This window comes from Strix uralensis, chromosome 23 (genome assembly GCF_047716275.1).
Source record: "Strix uralensis isolate ZFMK-TIS-50842 chromosome 23, bStrUra1, whole genome shotgun sequence".
Taxonomy (NCBI): Eukaryota; Metazoa; Chordata; class Aves; order Strigiformes; family Strigidae; genus Strix; species Strix uralensis.
The window spans coordinates 8,121,113-8,138,033 of NC_133994.1; the positions used below are offsets into that span (position 1 = coordinate 8,121,113).

The window sequence follows — 16,921 nt, forward strand, 5'->3', positions numbered from 1 at the left end:
CAAACAGTCAGAGTTTTTGCTCATCTACAGGCCTTCCTCTCTCCTCTGCCTGATGCAGAAAAACCCGTTTCTGTAACACAGCCCAGTTAGACACAGGAATTTAGAGTCATTCTACAAATATTCTCCTGCAAAGCCCTCAGAGGAGACAGTCACGGAAACGGAATATGGGTGAAATGTCAGATAGATCCTGTTACGCGCTGTGACAATGGCGGAGATTTAATTAAGCGTAATACAATGTTGTATCAGCTCAGGAGCTGTGTGGGAAGACTGGAGAAATACAGAGAGGACACACAGGTCTGCCGAAGCCTAAGAATCCCTCCCAGCACTCTCGTGTACAAAAAAGAATTATCATGCTCGCAGGCACCGCTGTCAATCCGAGAGCCGGCCCTAGAGTTCTCCTTTTTGTCTCTGGCATATCTTTAAAAAAAGATCTGTACCTCTGATGATACAAAAATTTCTTGTGAAAATATCATGGCAAGTATTTTTGGTCAACTTGCTCGAGAATAACCCGGGCAGATGTGTATGAACCAGCAAACGCTATCTGCAGGCTCAGCCTCAACAGCCAACTTCAGGGTATGAGGAATTCAGACCCAAGAACATCTTTTATAAACAATAATTATGGTAGAACAGGATTTGCATATTAGATCATACAGGGAGTCAATCTAGTCCACCAACTCTTGACGGTGCAGATTGTTAGATGCTTCACAGGAGAGTAAGAAATACAGAGAATAATGTTATTAAAGCTTGCCCAGTGGGGACACGTCATCTTCTTCAGTGGCTGATTTCTTCCCCGAGGCATGAGGGCTTATAACATCGCTAAAAATAATTTTGTCTGACATAACCCTGGAGACTCTCATTCTCCATTACACGAGCAGCCTTCTAAAAAATTCTGCTGGAATTTTAACTCGGAGGCTGGAGGGGGGAGATCTGCCACATACAAAAATAACCCTGTCAAGTTTTAAATTTGCTGCTTTCGATTGAATTTTTATGTTCCTCTCCGCATCATATCAGAAGAACAACAAGCAAGTTTTGGTTTTTTTTTTTCTTATCTTAAATTATTTCATAGGCTTCTTATATTGCCTCTTTAGATTAAACCATTTAACATTTTTGCTAGTCTTTTCTCAGGGAAACCATTTCAGGCTTCTAATCATTTTCATGATTTGATTTTGTGACCTCTTCTACTACACTCTTTTGTGGGTGTGCAGTTTATATAACGCCAGGGTAACAGTGACAGAGTCATTTTTCTTAAAACATTCCAGAAAACTGTTTTTTTTTTTTTCCCTGAACATCTTGGTGTAACAAGAGCTGTGGCACATTACTGAAAGCCCCTGGGCTCTGTCCCCATTATATTTGGAGGCGCAGAAGCGACAATCTCTGTCCCAAAACGCTTACAAACAATCGAAGGATATAAAAGCACGCCAGACCAAAACAAAACCAAACAAAAAGGTCAAAAACACAGAAGTAATAATAAACATGAGAAACTCTCCTCCCAGTCTCACCCTCTCATTACAACCCTCCCATGCAGCCAACATGGAGCCGCTTCACACATTGGTGCCTTTCCCACACACTCTCCTCCTACTCCCCCATCCCCGGAGGAGGAAGTTCAGCGGCGCTTTGGGAGAGGAGAAAATAAAGCCATGCCAGAAAAGGAGTGAAAAACTGAGCCCTTCCTCCTGCCCTCCTCTTCCAAGGCTGGCTCTGCTATACGCTCGCCAAGGGGCAGCTGCCCTGCACCACCCAACCTGTTATTTCATATACAGTAACGTTTCCCCTTCCAATCTACAGTCCCTTGTGTTTCTCAGCTCCTACCACCAAGATGCTCGCTCACAGCCCCATTTTTTCTTCCAAATTTGTAAAGTGCCTTTCTTTTTGCCTCACCTGCATTTGTGCAACCTGCTTTCATGCTCTCTTCATGAATAAACTATTTCATTGCTGAAAGTGAAGCATGCTGCAGTTCACTCTTCATCTTCTGCCCATTTATCCCATTCCCTCTGCCTCCGACCTTTCTGCTAACTCTGTCAATGCTGGATCACCTCAAGTCCTCGTTACATTGAAGTTCTTCTCTACAGCATTTTGGGAAACGGAGGACAAACCTGGCGCCACATGAACACAGTAGTCTCAAGGGGTAACATCAGCAATCACCTACTACTATGAAATAAATTGGCAAATAATAGAGAAACTTAGTTTAATACACAAATATAGTCAGAGAATGTGTGTGGGGAGAATCTGAAAATAATTCCCAAGCTGAGAGCAGTACCGCGTGGTTTACCATTCCCCTGGGAAAGGCTAAAATAAGATTTTAGGGCTGCAGCAAGCCTCTGCCCCGTACGTAATTTTACTTTCCCTTTTCACATCTTGATGCTTGGTATTATGATCAACTACGTCCTTCCTAAAGCATCTTAAATACTCTATTTTGCTAAGATTGTATCTTTTAAGTGAGAAGAAACATTGAATTTCTATTTAAGCAGTGCTTTAAAATGGGAACAGGCTATTTTTAGGTGGTTGTTGTTTTTTTTTTTTTAATGACGATGTTTAAAATATGGAACATACTGTTAAAATCACAGCATTGCACTGGGGAAAAAAGATAATCTCCGGGTAATACTCTAAGACATACAAGCAACGAAACAGCAGTCTATCAGGGTGATAAATTCTACGACAAGAGTTTGAATTCCACACAACTTTGGGAAACAAAGATCATGCTGACAATTTCCACTTCCCCGGGGAGTTTTAGGGATATGTGTCCCTAAGCAAATCAAGACTTTCTGAGACATTCCAGGGGAAAAAAAAAAAAAAAAAAAAAAGTATTTCCTGACTCTCTTTTTAGAAAGGGGAAAAAATGGTAGCAAGAACAATTCTCCTTTCTTTAGGGAAAGCCTCGTCACTTTTCCAACTGAAGAAATGTGGATATAATAATTCAAAAGTAAGTCAAAGGTTTTATGTTCTGTGAATAGGAGAATGATGGAAGAGTTAATTATAGCTGCTGTGTCATCCAGTTATAGCACACAGCAGAATCAAAATAAAGCATCTGACAGTGAATTATATGTAGTCTCAAGCAGAAAAACAGAACTCCTTTTCAACTACCCCGGCTTTAAAAATATAGGAAACTAAAGCATGCAAACTGCACGAGGGTATGTTCCCAGAATATTAAAATGAGAATATGGCTTTTCTTTTCCCTATGAGTAATTTTGAAAACAACTGTCCTTTGCCAAGTCGCAGAAAATAAGTTATTAAAAATTCTTCGAGTGAAAAGTTAGTTCATGAGGCTTTTAGAAAAACAGGCTAGGGAAACTTTAACATGTGAATGTTAACAGGTTAAAACAAGAGCTCTGATAACCTCCTTCTTGAAAGTATTTCAAATAATCAATAGGTCTTGGGGCAGGCCAAAAATGGCATAAAGAAAATGGCTTTGTAACTGAATTTTGCACTTCCACTAACGGTATTAAACCCACGATGATTTTTTCCAGAAGCGGAGCGTGCTCTGGCACACAGCCTTTTCCCTACACGGGAAAACCTGCTCTTCAACATCCATGTAAACTCAGCGGAGCAGAATGCCAGCACACAGAAAAAACTAATCTCCTGAGCTGTCACAACACACGCGTTGCACAGAGAGGGAGCCTGTGCTGGGAATTTGCTTTTTTAAACGTCTTGGGCTTACAGCTTCAGTTGCCTCTTTGGTGGTTTGCAGACTTTTTCTGGTGACGTCTGCTCATTTATGAAGAACTTGAGCAGTTAACCAGGACAGATTTCAGATGCTCTTTTGTCCAGTCCAGATAGCTTCTAAAATCAGTTTCATTCCAGCTTTTACCATGGCATCACAGCAATACGGAATAAGAGATTTTTGATTTTACTGTCAGCAAAATCAGATGGAAAGCCTGATTCTTACTTTAGTAACGAGGTGGACATGAAATCCTTCTCTTACACATGCGCTCTACTACAAGCATAGTTTACAAGCCCTATAAAAATATTAACCTGCCTTCTTCTAATTGTCTACAAGTATATAAGGATGAGTGTGTTCTTACTCACGGTATTTGTCTATGTATCTCATTTTCTATTAATCAAGATAAAATCTGCTTGTAATACAGTCTAAGTTTTATCCATATTGGCTGAGTCCCAAAGACTCAACACGTAGGAATTTGGCAATGGGGTTCAGATCACAAAAATGAGCCCCAAATATGCCCGGTTTCAGCACGCTGCAGCTAATTTGGCACATAGAATTTTCCTTTTCTAACTGCAAAGATGACATTTCAAATCCTGGTGCAGGCACCCTATATAACCAGTCCTCATTTCCACAGAAATACCTCATTTTCAAGTAATTGCATTTTGCAGTTCTAGTAACTAACTATGAAGTTACGCTCCTTTATGTATGAAAAATGAAAGCACTTGAGTGAAGAATACAAAGTGAGCCATTCTCTTTGTTCCCCAGCAAAAAGGAGATAAAAGAGAGACTCCAAACCAGTCGATGTAACAGGATACCTGCTGCTTTTCGTCAATGGCAGCTGCGCTGAATCAAGGGATCTCACAACCTGCCCTTCCCTTTTGCAATTTTAAAATGTGGGACAATTGTCATTTCTGTGAATTGATTTGAGAACGGTGAGTCAGCTGCAAGGCTGGTGACTACCCTGGTTACGGCAAGCAGGAAACAGCGCAGCCTTCGTGGAAAATAAAGCAGAAAGAAGAAGCATTAACACACGCTGCGGGCGATGCGCTGCCAAACTTCAGGTTTAAAAAACAGTGAAACAAAAACAACCTCTGACTGTTGGAGCAAGTTAAAAATCAAGCCACCTAAAACCGGTTGAAACCCTTTTCATTTTTCAAGGGAACATGTGCCAAATTTCAGCAGGGAAAAAAGCAAAAATGAATTTTTTTTAATAGTTGCCTTCAAAAAAATGTTTAACTAGAACTGGTAAATGATCCATGATTCCTTTTACAGAAATATGCAGAGTGATTATTTCTTCTCCTGCCAAAATTAACTGGAATCAGGAACTCTGCCTAGATCAGCTATGATTCAATACCCTGTCAAAATAATCTCCAAGTAAAGATTATCTCCTAGGCAGATCTATTCAGGACAACCTCCCGCAGCACCAGTCCCAGCTGACGGCAGGTTACTCTCATGGCTGATGTCAGCAGCAGATTCCCAAGTCAGGTCAGGAAATCCAAAGTTATCGTACAGTCATCTCTGAACGGAAGCAACAGGAACCCTTTTTTTTCTCATCCCTCCCTTTCCAGATCCAAGTTAAGTCACTGTAGACGATCTCTATGCAAAAACCACCAGCTGCAAAAGGCAGCTAGCAACAGGGCTACTGTATGCTCAGCCCTACCCAGAAGATACAAATCCTTGTGATACTTTATGTATCAGCAACAGGCTTAGGAAACAAACTGCCAGTTAGATTTCTTGGACCTGGAAAAACAGCACCAGAAAATCGGTGAAAGTATCCTGAATGCACCAACGTGTTGCTTGGAAAAAAAAAGAGTTTAAAAGACCTGATTATTGCCAGCCAACATCCAGCAAAGAATATGACGCTAACTGCTTGAAAAAGAAAAACCTTAAAAAATGCACCATATTCCATTCTAGCTATAGATTAAAGGATCTCTGCCCGTGAAACACTTTGACTTCTTTTCTGGATGAAAAATGATATATTGAAATAATATATGCACAGGTCTATTACAGGCTGCTATTTCTGCCCTACTACTAAATACTACATGAATCTAAAAAGGTATTTAACCAGAATTTCCTCCACTCTCTACACATGTGCAAGTCAAAAAACACACATCAAATTACACGTACTGTAATAAGAACAGCAAGTAACCCATTCCCACAAAACTCAGACAGCACCAGGTTACTCCAGCAATCTAGATGGCTGCTCTGCCACATTCAGGGAGGAATAACCACGATGCGAATTCAAGAGGTGCGGGCAGAGGGTTAGCATCTCTTTGTCGGGAGTCGATTCCAACGCTGACCTAAATATGCAAGTGAGCAGAAGGTAGTTTTGTACACACAATGCATCCGGCATAATACCAGTCCACATCAGTGTATTTGTAAGGAAAAAAAATAATTTCTCACATCTGCGGAAATAAACACAGGGGCGTTTTTTTCCTAGTTAAAAGGAGCTGTTGAACCTGAAGTTAAAGGTATCAGAAAGCCCAGTCAAACATCTAAAGTTTGTTTGTATGAAGAGATCAAGAGGTAACAAGTCGTTACCATATTCTGCAGACTGCAGTGAGCAGCTGAAGGGGCTCAGCCCACAGGCGCTTACCACAAAGACCTTGAACCCTGCTCTTCCATTTCATAACCAGGCTTTACATTTTAAATAAGTATCTAGCAGACGCTGACTGCTCCGTGTGAAAGGGTGGAGAAAGCAAGCTCGGGAGCAGAGGGCTACACCTAATGTTCTCTCGCTGTAATTACCCTGTGCCCATCACCCCGGCCTCCAGTACCTCCGCAGCTCGTGGTGAAAAGCATGCCGGGATGTGACTGCATGACATTCTTGGCACCCTTTCAAGGCACTGAGAACTTGCCACCCAAGGAACATGTCACACACTCTGAAGTATTTAACAACACACAAGCTATGATAAAACAATCTACTGCAGGGAAAAGAAAAAAAAGACCTACTGCATGGAAGTGGAAACCAGTCACAAAAAGCACACAACAAATAAAAAAAGCATTTTCTGCTCTGAAGAGAGGTCATGAAATATTGCAGACAAGTGGAATTAGGACATCCTCTTTCCCTTAACTTCTTCTGTCTTACCACGCCCAAAAAGGAGACTTAAGAAATCTCCTGCTGGGCTGAAATCCTAAATCGAAAGAAATGACATTAAATGATGTTTAAAGGCCATGGGAAAGCAACACAACCATGACAACTCGATGTCTTTCAGCTGGCCAACTAACACGGGCTGTTTGCAGTATTGTTTTAGTCTTTGACTAGAAAGTTTTTTAAGATACAGTCTCGAGATAATATTTACTACACATTTAACCCACGTCCAGTGACTGGCTTATTAACATCACATTTAAATTTCTGTGACAGGCCATATGAATGTATTTAGTCATTTTATCATGATGTCTGACACCTGATCTTTGATGAGAAACAGCAGGCTGAAATGAATCATGGAAAAGATGAAGATGTTCAGAAGGACAGAGGACTACTCCCACCCCCAGAACCACCTTTCCTGGAGCCACCACACGCTCTGAGAGTTTCAAGACATCCGTGAGCTCCTTTTAATTCTTCCCTGCAACTAAATAATCCATTAGGATCACTAAAAATATGTATGTTTATATTAATCCCTGTCTGGCTGATGGAGACTGTTGTTACCACCTCGCTCCTCGACCGACGTCTCTCTGTCCTCAGGCCTGAACTTCGTACAGCCAAGAATAAAAAACACTAAGCTGGAAGAAAATAAAATGTCTTGGTTACAAACACATCAGCCTATCTACATAGCAAACAGCTGACTCAGCAACCACAGCAGCTTACTACTGCTGGGAAGACGCTACTTAAGCCCTCTGCTCCCTGCGCTGGCTGTTAACTCAGCCATGGATGGGCTTGTTGTTGAACTTGGGAGCAGCTGGAGTTGCCTGCCTCCCCAGCCACCGCTTTTTCAAAACCCGGACGGCTCCCGTGGAACGGTGGGACTGCTCACGCTCAAAAATGAAACTCCGGGAAGCCGGAGGAAATGCTTTCTCAGCAAACGGCCACGGTGACGGAGCTCGGTGCTGGGAAAGATTAAAGTCATCGAGGCCTTGAGGGTGAAGTACAAAGCCAGCTCTTTGGCGTAGCTTTCCCACTATTAAACTTCCACCGATGCAAAGAGGGAAGAAAGAGGGTGGGTGTGAGAATGCACAGGCCCAAAGAGCCTCTATTTTTCAACATTACCTTCATCAAGGAAAGCACTGGGTCAAGAACCAGCCCCTGTGAGAAGCCCCACTGCAGCCACCCCAAACTCCCACCTCCTCCGACCGCACGGGGCTTCAGCCAAATTATTTCAAGCGCTGCCAGGGCTTGCCAGCAGAAGAGCTGCCACTCAAGGCTGCCAGCACCAATAAGCCTGCGATCACAGAGGCTTTTGAAAGAAAATGGTGGGGCAGAGTTCACCACTACGGCAGAGGAATGGCTTGTTCAGTCTAGAAGAAAAATTGCTTTCAACCCTTTGGCCAAAATTAGCGTAATACTGTTAGAGTAAACAGCTTTTGCCAGCTATCTGCAGACAATCTAAATTAATATTTTGCAACTGTCACCTCACAGCATATGAAATCTTTAAAAAAAAAAAAAAAAAAGTTTAGTTTGAGACTCACAGGAGGTAGGTATGTCTTAACATCCCTGCACTGCAGATGGAAAAATAAGGTAAGAAGAGGCCAAGGGCTTTGCCCAAGGTCATTCAATGAATCACTAAGGGAGCAGGCTGAGGAACTTGATATCCTGGCTCGTGGGAGGCCAAATCTTTTCAAAATACCGAGAAAGTAACATTTAAAGGCAGTCTCCTAAACAACAACTGCACTGCTTTCATGAAGGGATCTACTATGCGTCTTAACAAAAACAAACTAAAACCCTACTCCAAGTACTGTCTATAAGCCAGGAGAGTGAAATACCGTTTAAATACAATCACTACTGCGTCCAAGTATGCTGCTACATGTTTACTTGAGGAGTAAAAAGCAACTTCTTTTGTCCTTCAAAGCACTGTCAAATGATTTCCTGGGAATAAACACTTCTTAATACAATTATGAAAGCATTCGGACTTAACTATACTGACATCATGTTGAGCACTGGACATTTTTCAGAAGAAAAGCCTTTTTCATACATAAGCTAAAACCAAAAAAGCACCAGCTCTGATTCATCTCCGGGTTACTTCAGTCTTGCAGAGGTATAAATGCTTTTTGAACATAAAGCTGCTGGTAGATCATGGCAAACAGACCCGCAGAATTAATTCCGTCTTCGTGTTTTAGAAAATCATCACACCTTGCCTTAAAAAACCCCAAGCTGGCACTGTTTTTATGCCCTACATCCCTGACAGCTCTCATTTGTCTGCCATCTGGCCCCACACGTGCCCCATTGACTCCACCCTCGGCCGCTCCTTACCTTCTGCTCCCCGCGGCCGCTCTCCCTGCCTGTGCGGGCAGCAAGCCCCTAACCTTGTGCTCTGCCCTGCCAAAAGGCGGGTGAGATCATCGCCTCCCTCTTCAAGGCACTGGTTTTTTAGCATTACACAAAATGCCATTTGTTGAAATTCCCGATTCGGAGAGGTTTTGAAACGGTGCATCCTCTCTTATAAACAAATAGAATTGTTCTTCGGATGGGAGTCGTGATGAAAGGCATGCCAAGATACACAGCTGATAAACAATGCCTCTTAAGTAAAATTGGGAACACGCGAAGCTTAATATAGAAATTCCATTTATGGCAGATAACGCTGTGGAAGTTTAGTACTTCTAAAAATGGTCACCATTGTCCAAAGGGCGAAATCTAAAAGTAAATGGACAGAGCGACTCTAGTTCTCCATCAGAAATAAGTACATTTATTAAGGGTGTTTTTCAAACAAAATTCCTATTGCCTTGCACCTTCTATCGCCTTTGAAAGAAACACCAAAGAGATGAAGGGAAGAATAATTTTGGAGGCTTTTTTAAATACCCTTTTTTATGCCAACTACAGCAACTGGAAGATTCACACGAGCACTTTGTCAAACTGGAACGGTAGCTGTTATTCTCACGTAAAGGACTACTTAAAATGGAAGGCCTGGGAAAAAAAATGTCATTTCTGTGATCTCAGGCAGCATACATTATAAAAGAGAAGACATTTGATGAGTTGTATGCTAAGGATTAATTTGCCATTTAAAAATGCAGAGAACAGATGGATCTCTTGGCTAGGACTATATTTGGGAATTACTTCATTTTCTGCCCACATGCAAATAAAAATACAACTAAAAGTAGAACTTTCTGTGCAATTTCACATGGGTAGAAAACACTTAAGTCATGAAATAAAATCAAAAAGACAATCTTTATATGAAACAGGTAAAGTACCAGAGCCTAGTGAATGTACATCACGCTGTTTTTTACACTTGTGAAGCAACTATATAGAGTATTCCAGCCTTAAAAATTAAAAAAACAAAAGCAGCATGATATGACAGAGTGGTCCTCGTGTTCATCTCTTAAGAGTACCTTCTGAGAAGCACCCTATTGTAATTTAATTTAGCAGTATTTGTTACCATTTAGTGATTAAACCTCCACGTGGTCAGAAGTCCAAGGACTCTCCTTCCCAAAAAATCCCGGGATAGTTCCATCACACTAACCAGGGACCGTAAAGCAAGGGTGAGGACTTGGGTATTTGTGGGAAAAACACAAAAGTAGGGAAAAACGCAAAAGAAAAATGCCTTATGTCCTCACAACTCCCCGGATCGCCTGCCTTTACATCCCTGGCCTCCATGCCCCATGGCAGCAGCAGCACATAGTTACCAGGGCTGGGAAAGGAGGAGCAGCGTGAGGCAATTCAGCTGGTACGCTGGAGATTACGGGACAGAAGAAAAGTCCTCTGAGGAATTCCCACACACAAAGCCTACGTGCCCCACCTGCGTGCTTCCCTTACGGGATTTAGTGCTTACGGAGAGCAGAGTCTAAAACCTCCAAACCATAGCAGTGCAGCGAGGCACAGGCTGTAAGCCACACATACAGTGTTAATTAAGCATCTTTTTTCACACGTGATTTCTAGAAGTTACAGGGAAACTGCATATTAAAAAGTAAACCCAACATAAACTCCTTCTGAAGTAACTGTTAGATAGCATCTATTTGTTTCTCCTCTAACAACACAACCAGCCATTCCTCATTTCCCTCCGCCTCAAAACAAACAAACAGAAAATTTACAAGCCAGCATCTACCCAGCAAAGCCCTGACCGGTGCAGGACGTCTTCAGCGTATTCCCAGACTCCGAAACAGGGATAAACACAGCCCCACGCGCGTTTAGAAAACCAGGAGGAATAGAAAATTTGTACTAACCCGATAGCTTCCTTTCTGTGACTATGCATCCTTCACAATCCAGACAACAGGACATACCAGGCAGTAAACAAACATTGAAGGGAGGGACTAACTTCAAAGCAACTGTGTAAACCTTACATAATTTGAGGGTTTGAGATCTTGCAGCAACCTCTTACCAAACGAGGTGTCAGATGATACAAGGAGGTCAAACCTGTAGCAGCCGGAATAAGTAGGGCACTTTGCATCTCTCCATCAGCCCAGCCCGGCACCATTTGTCCGTGGGGACCCGGTGCTGTTCATTCCTGGGAATCCACTTTCAGGAGAACAGTGCCTTTCTTTCACACGTTATCGTGCTCGAAAAGTTTTCTACGCTCAAACGGACGGAAGATAATAAAATTCGTGAATGCTGTTGTTGCCAGGATCTGCTGGAGATGTGCCTTAATTATTCCCCTTTCTAAAGTGTTTGATGAGGCTTTTCTATTTTTCCTCAGGTATAAAAATGATGATTTCTGGGCATCTGTGGAAAATACAAAGCAACTGTGGAAGAAATGAAGCGATGGCCCTGAAAACCACTTCCCTCTTGTAGGAAGGATTCTCCAAAAGGTACTTTCGCTGTCATCCCAGATTTCTAAGTGTCTTCTAGCCAAAATCATTGCTTTGAGCTAAATAAAGCAACTGCGCACTGAACCCTGGACGTTTTTCAAAGAAAAGTATTTGAAAGGCTCCATGTCTCACTTCTCCAAACAGGAGAGAGGACTCGTGGCTGGAATGAGATGGAGTGTTTGTTTCTGAAACTCAGCGAGCATCAGGAGAGAACAGGTCCTCTACCTTTGTTACAGCATTCTTGCAAGAAGGACAGATTCACAGGCTGGTTTCTTAATGCCACACACACCAAAAGTGCTATTTTTGTTCTTCTATTAGGCACTTAATAATGCGAGGTTGTCATTAAACGGCCTCTACACAGTGCACGTCTCCCTCTTCCTCCTTTTGGAAACTCAGCTCTTCCTTCCCTTAAAGATTCTGAAAAATTAGGACTACGTCCTGGCACGTACAAATCGTTTCTCCTCTATACAACATCAAAGCCCTCACTTCGAGTCTGTGATTTTCCACTCGTAAACGTGCTGCATTCTCCTCTCCGAGCAGCATTACCAGCTGACCATAATGATCTGGAGAGGGATATCTAATCTCCCGCTAAGAAGCTTTCACACTTAAAACCTTGATGCCATCATTAGTGGTTTCGGCACTTGCGACGTCGCAGACGGACTACGCTTGATGCTTGGACGTTAAGGGCAAATCTAAGTGCATCAGTTACACAGTTAATTCAGTGGGCAAAGACTGAGGCATGATATTCTCTTTTTTTTTCCCCAGTAAGGTTTATTTACCATTAATTCACATCCTTTTGGCCTTAGTTTAAGTACAGAATGTTCTACCTAAAGCTGGTTTTAAGGTGAATGCCCAGGTCTCACACTTTGAAGAGAGCTGTCCTCCCAGCCCTTAGGTTTTAAGGGGAAGGTTCTCCTCCCAAAGATATTACAGTATCCGCATCCACGCCTGTGGCAGAGCCAGAAACATCCTCTTTTGGGAAAAAAAGCCAAAACGCTGTATTTGCAAAAGTCTGGCCTTTAAGATGTGAAGGGACGCCCTGCCCACGCTCTAATGGAAACTGTATGACTGAACACAGGCAGCGGCTGGATTTTTCCTTTGATCATCGTAATGACTGGTATTTTTTCAGGAAGCACTCAATACAGCCTTCCTCTTTTACTATTCATCCCTCCACGTGAATATTCATTAGTAATTATTAAATTGCCCATTATTCCAAAGGTCTTTAGGACGGGAATCCTCTCCCCCACCTTTTGGTGCCTGTAATGTATGTGTCTCCATCTGAGCTGTCTAGACTCCCCTCATCATCAGTGCAGACAAGCAGGCACTTCTACACTATGATCCCTCTAATCTATTTTAGCCGTGATTCACATACGAGTTTTATTTCTCTGGAAGAAAGGGGAACCTGGACCATTCGCGCCGAGGGAGGCACCCAACACAGCCTATTGCACTACACGGTTTCCCTGTTTTGTTTGGCTTTTTCGGGGTTTGATTTCACTTTGCTCTTTTGGCATAGAGCAGGAAGAGAACAGGAGGCAGATTGCTCCCTGCCTTCGGGATCCCTCAGACTAAGCCTGGCTTCAGAGAAGTAGCACAGGCAGCTTCAACTTCCCTGACCTCAGCTAATTCCTTCCCTCAGCCTACTCAAGATGATTAAGCAAAATACTGGGAAGGAAATCAAAGCCTTAGAAACACCATTAGAAGTGACCATTTTGTCAACACACACACGCACAACCCCAAAGTCAACCCCAATCCACCAAAAACACCGGATCTTCCTCGGGCTGCAGCACGCCCACAGGAAGAAAATCAATTTTTAGCAGCTCCCGTGGGCTTAACGAACAGCCCCAAACCAGCAAAACTCGGGAGAACATCTCCCCTGACACTGGTGGGAGCAATACCTTCCATACAGCTCAGTTTTTTCCCGTCGTTGCTAAAAAAGGAGGTTAGGAAGAGCTGAAATTGCCAAACCTCACACCAGATACTGGCTCCCGCAGACCTGCAGCTGTCCACAGGTGACTTAGAAATGTTATTTTTAAAACATGCCAGGTCTTCCTCCTGCAGCAGAGGATAAGGCAAGTTCACACGAGGGTCTGGATTTAGCTGCCAGAAATTCTCTAATTTGCTAGCAAAGACTCTGATCTAATTGCAAGCATCCTTTACAGCATTTAAAAAAAATAAATCCCTTTAACAGAATGCAAAACAATAGTCATTTGAGATGATCAGAATAGTTATAAATGTAACAAAACAGAGATAGCTCTCTAGGACCGCTTTCCATTTGCATCCATCCCCAACACGATGCATTTTTAAGACTCCCTTCCTGAAATCAATTTGGAAAAAGATGGCAATCTTTCTCTGCCTGTAGAGGCAAAGATATCAAACACACTTTGAAAAAGCAGCAGCAGCAGCAGTTAAGCTTTTGGGCCCTGCTACAGAAACAAAGACTGACAGACCAAATTTCGAGAAACACCTACTTCTGCAAATTTAGGAAGAGGCTTAATTGCTTTGTCATTTAGAGCCAGCAATTACCATTACTGGGAGTACTGCGGGGGACAGGGGGAGGGTTATTAATTGCCGCGAACTGTCCGTGCTTTTTGGGGCAGCCCATGCAAAGAAAATTGTGTGTAAAATAAAAAAGCCACTTAATGATGTTTTAGATTTTATTGTATATTCATCTAAGTGTTGGGGGGTGGGTTCTTTCAGAGGGGCTAGCAATGCTGAAATTTCTATTTTTTCACAACTGTGTCCTACCTGCTTTCTATCGTGGCAGTGGTGGTGTGAAAGATTTGGGGCAGGCTCCAAAGTTTCCCCTTTTGGGGGATTTTTGGGGTTCATTCCTCGGGCAGGGAAAGCGATGCTAACTTCTAGAGTGGGCAGAGCGTCGGGTACTGAAGTAAGGTTTCAAAATTAAGAAGTGACCTAAAACTCAAAGGTCGAGCCCAGTTAGCTCCCTCAGACATTGCTTCTACACAGGTGCTGCTGTTTCACTGCATAACCGCGGCGCTTTCCTGCGCTGTGTGAGAAAAAATCTTCACGCAAGAGCGAAAGCCGTTCCAGCGTTAGGGGTTGGGGTTTTTTTATTTTTAAAGAAAAAAAAAAAAAAAGGTTTTGTAGAAAGCGGAGGTATTTTTAACCGCCGGGTTTCCAGGGCGGCTGAGGGGCGGCGCGGGCGGCCCCGCCCTGAGGGCGGCGCGGCGGCGGGCCCGGCCGGCTCCCGCCGGTTCAGACCGGTTCTCAGGCACAAACAACCGCCCCCCCCCAGCCCGCTCGCTGAGGCGGCTGCCGGCCCGGGGCTGCGGGCCCCTCCGCCCCCCCCCCGCAACGGCCCCGCGGCGAGGAAACCACCCGCCTTTCCCTCAAAAACACTCGGGTGAGGCGGCCCCGCGGCCCCGGCCGCCTTGTCTCTGCCGACACCCCCCGCTCCCCGCGACCGGGCCGCCATTACAGCGCCGGGCCGCGCTCCCGCCGCCACCAGAGGCTATGAGGCGACTTAAAGCGGCGGATTTTCTGAGCGAGATAAAAATCTATTATGCAACGCACATTTTTAATAGATTACTCTAGAGTATACAGATGAGGTAATGCGAGTTGGCGCCCTCCCCCAGCCGCTCTGTCAGCAGCTCGGCGGCGGCGGGGCTCGGGCGGGCGAGCACGGCTTCTCCCCCCGGGCTGAGGTGACCGATGGGCTGTCGCCGGTTCCCCTCCCAGGGGGATGGAGACACCCATTTGCTCGCCAGCTGCGAGGAGATCTCGGAGCCCGGGCGATGTATTGCTTTTTCTTTTCCACAGGAGGATCTACTTATGTGTAAATGTGCGTGTGCGTGCAGGTACAGGTAGCTTCTTTCGGCGGAGGGTATAAAGGTTTGCTTTCTATATTTTAATCTCTTCAGCACAAAAATACCTCCTCTCTTCAAAGCTATCTGAAAATTTTCTGCCTGTGCTCAATTTCAAGAAACCTGATAACTCCCAAGGATAAAAAAAAAAATGTTTAAGAGGATGGTCTAGGTTATATTTAGATGAGAAGCAGCACAGACTGACATGAACAGTAACACAAGAAAGAACAAAGTGAAAGCGCTCGACAGTCGGTAACAAGAACCTGAGAATATCTGAGTTGGATTTTTTAATTTTCCTTTCCCTAATTCACATTTCCCTTTACAGACAGAACATCAAAGCAGCACACGGCTTTAGTGAACAAAAGGTAAAGATTGGGTGTTTCAGCTGACTCTTACAGGATTTACTGTTGCTTTTGTGGTAATCGAAAAGGAGGCTTCTTACTCCATGCAATTTATATAGAGATATTTATTTTTTTTTTAAATCTTAGCCTAATTCTTTTTCTCATGCAAACAGGAGCATGCTGAACCCTGTCGTTCTACCAGAAGCGATTAAAAATACGCAGGTGATCTCTACAGTGCAAAATTTATGTGGAATTACTTAACGTCAGCAAAGCCCATCTCACAGATACTTAAATAAAGACAGAACAGCTACATTTAACCTCATTCTTCCCGATTTTTCAGCTGTCCCCAGCAGAGGCATCTCTCAACCCACTCAAAAACCCTAAATCCCGTTCTAAGTCAGTGATTCATCACTGGCTGGCAGACAAACTAAGCGGAAAAGAGGAGAGGAAGACAATGGTAGGGAAAGGTTTGCATTATGTAATGAAACTAAAATTCACTTTTTTCTACTTTCACTTCAGTTGTTTAAACAGTCTAAAAGTCCCCAACAAAACAAAACACACCGCAGCCTCCATGGGAGGTTTCAGGGAGCCTGTTTTTCCCATGATTAAAATTCCCTTGGCAGTATTTTTCATCTGTTTATTTAGAATCATAGACTCACTTAGGTTGGAAAAGACCTTTAAGATCATCAAGTTCAATATTAAGACATAACAGATACGTATCCTTTCCAACTGTAACTCATTGCTCCAGAAAGAATTTCATCACAGAGAAATCTAAAATTAAAAAACAAGCTCTCATGACTTTCAAGCCTTGCCCACTTGTGATTAGAGCTTTAAGTATAGCTATCACAATTATTGAAAAAAAAAACCAAAACAACATTTTCAGACTTCTATATGTGCAACTTCTTACCATCGCTTTAATTCCAAACTACTGGAATGACTACGCTCTCCTAAATCCTGGTGAAAATAAAGTCACTTTGCATCTAAGCTGAAGTTGCTTTTTTAATTCCGGAGCAAGATCTATTTTACAAGATCTATTTTACATTACAAGCTATAGGAAATCATTCATCTAACTAGTAAATCCTCCAGCATCCTCAACATCAGACAACTGAATAAGCACTCAAAAAATAAATTTACAAAGTATCTGTAGATTTACACACACATTTGTGTTCGCACTTTCCCGTTCTGGATTTTGTTCATCGATTTAA

The 16,921-nt window shown here is 43.1% G+C and overlaps 1 protein-coding gene across 2 annotated transcripts in view; it reads right to left on the reverse strand.

Moving 5' to 3' along the window:
• Window positions 1-16,921, reverse strand: part of SPEN (spen family transcriptional repressor) — a 70,484-nt gene that overhangs the window by 23,574 nt on the left and 29,989 nt on the right. The gene's annotated exons all lie outside the window — the stretch shown is intronic.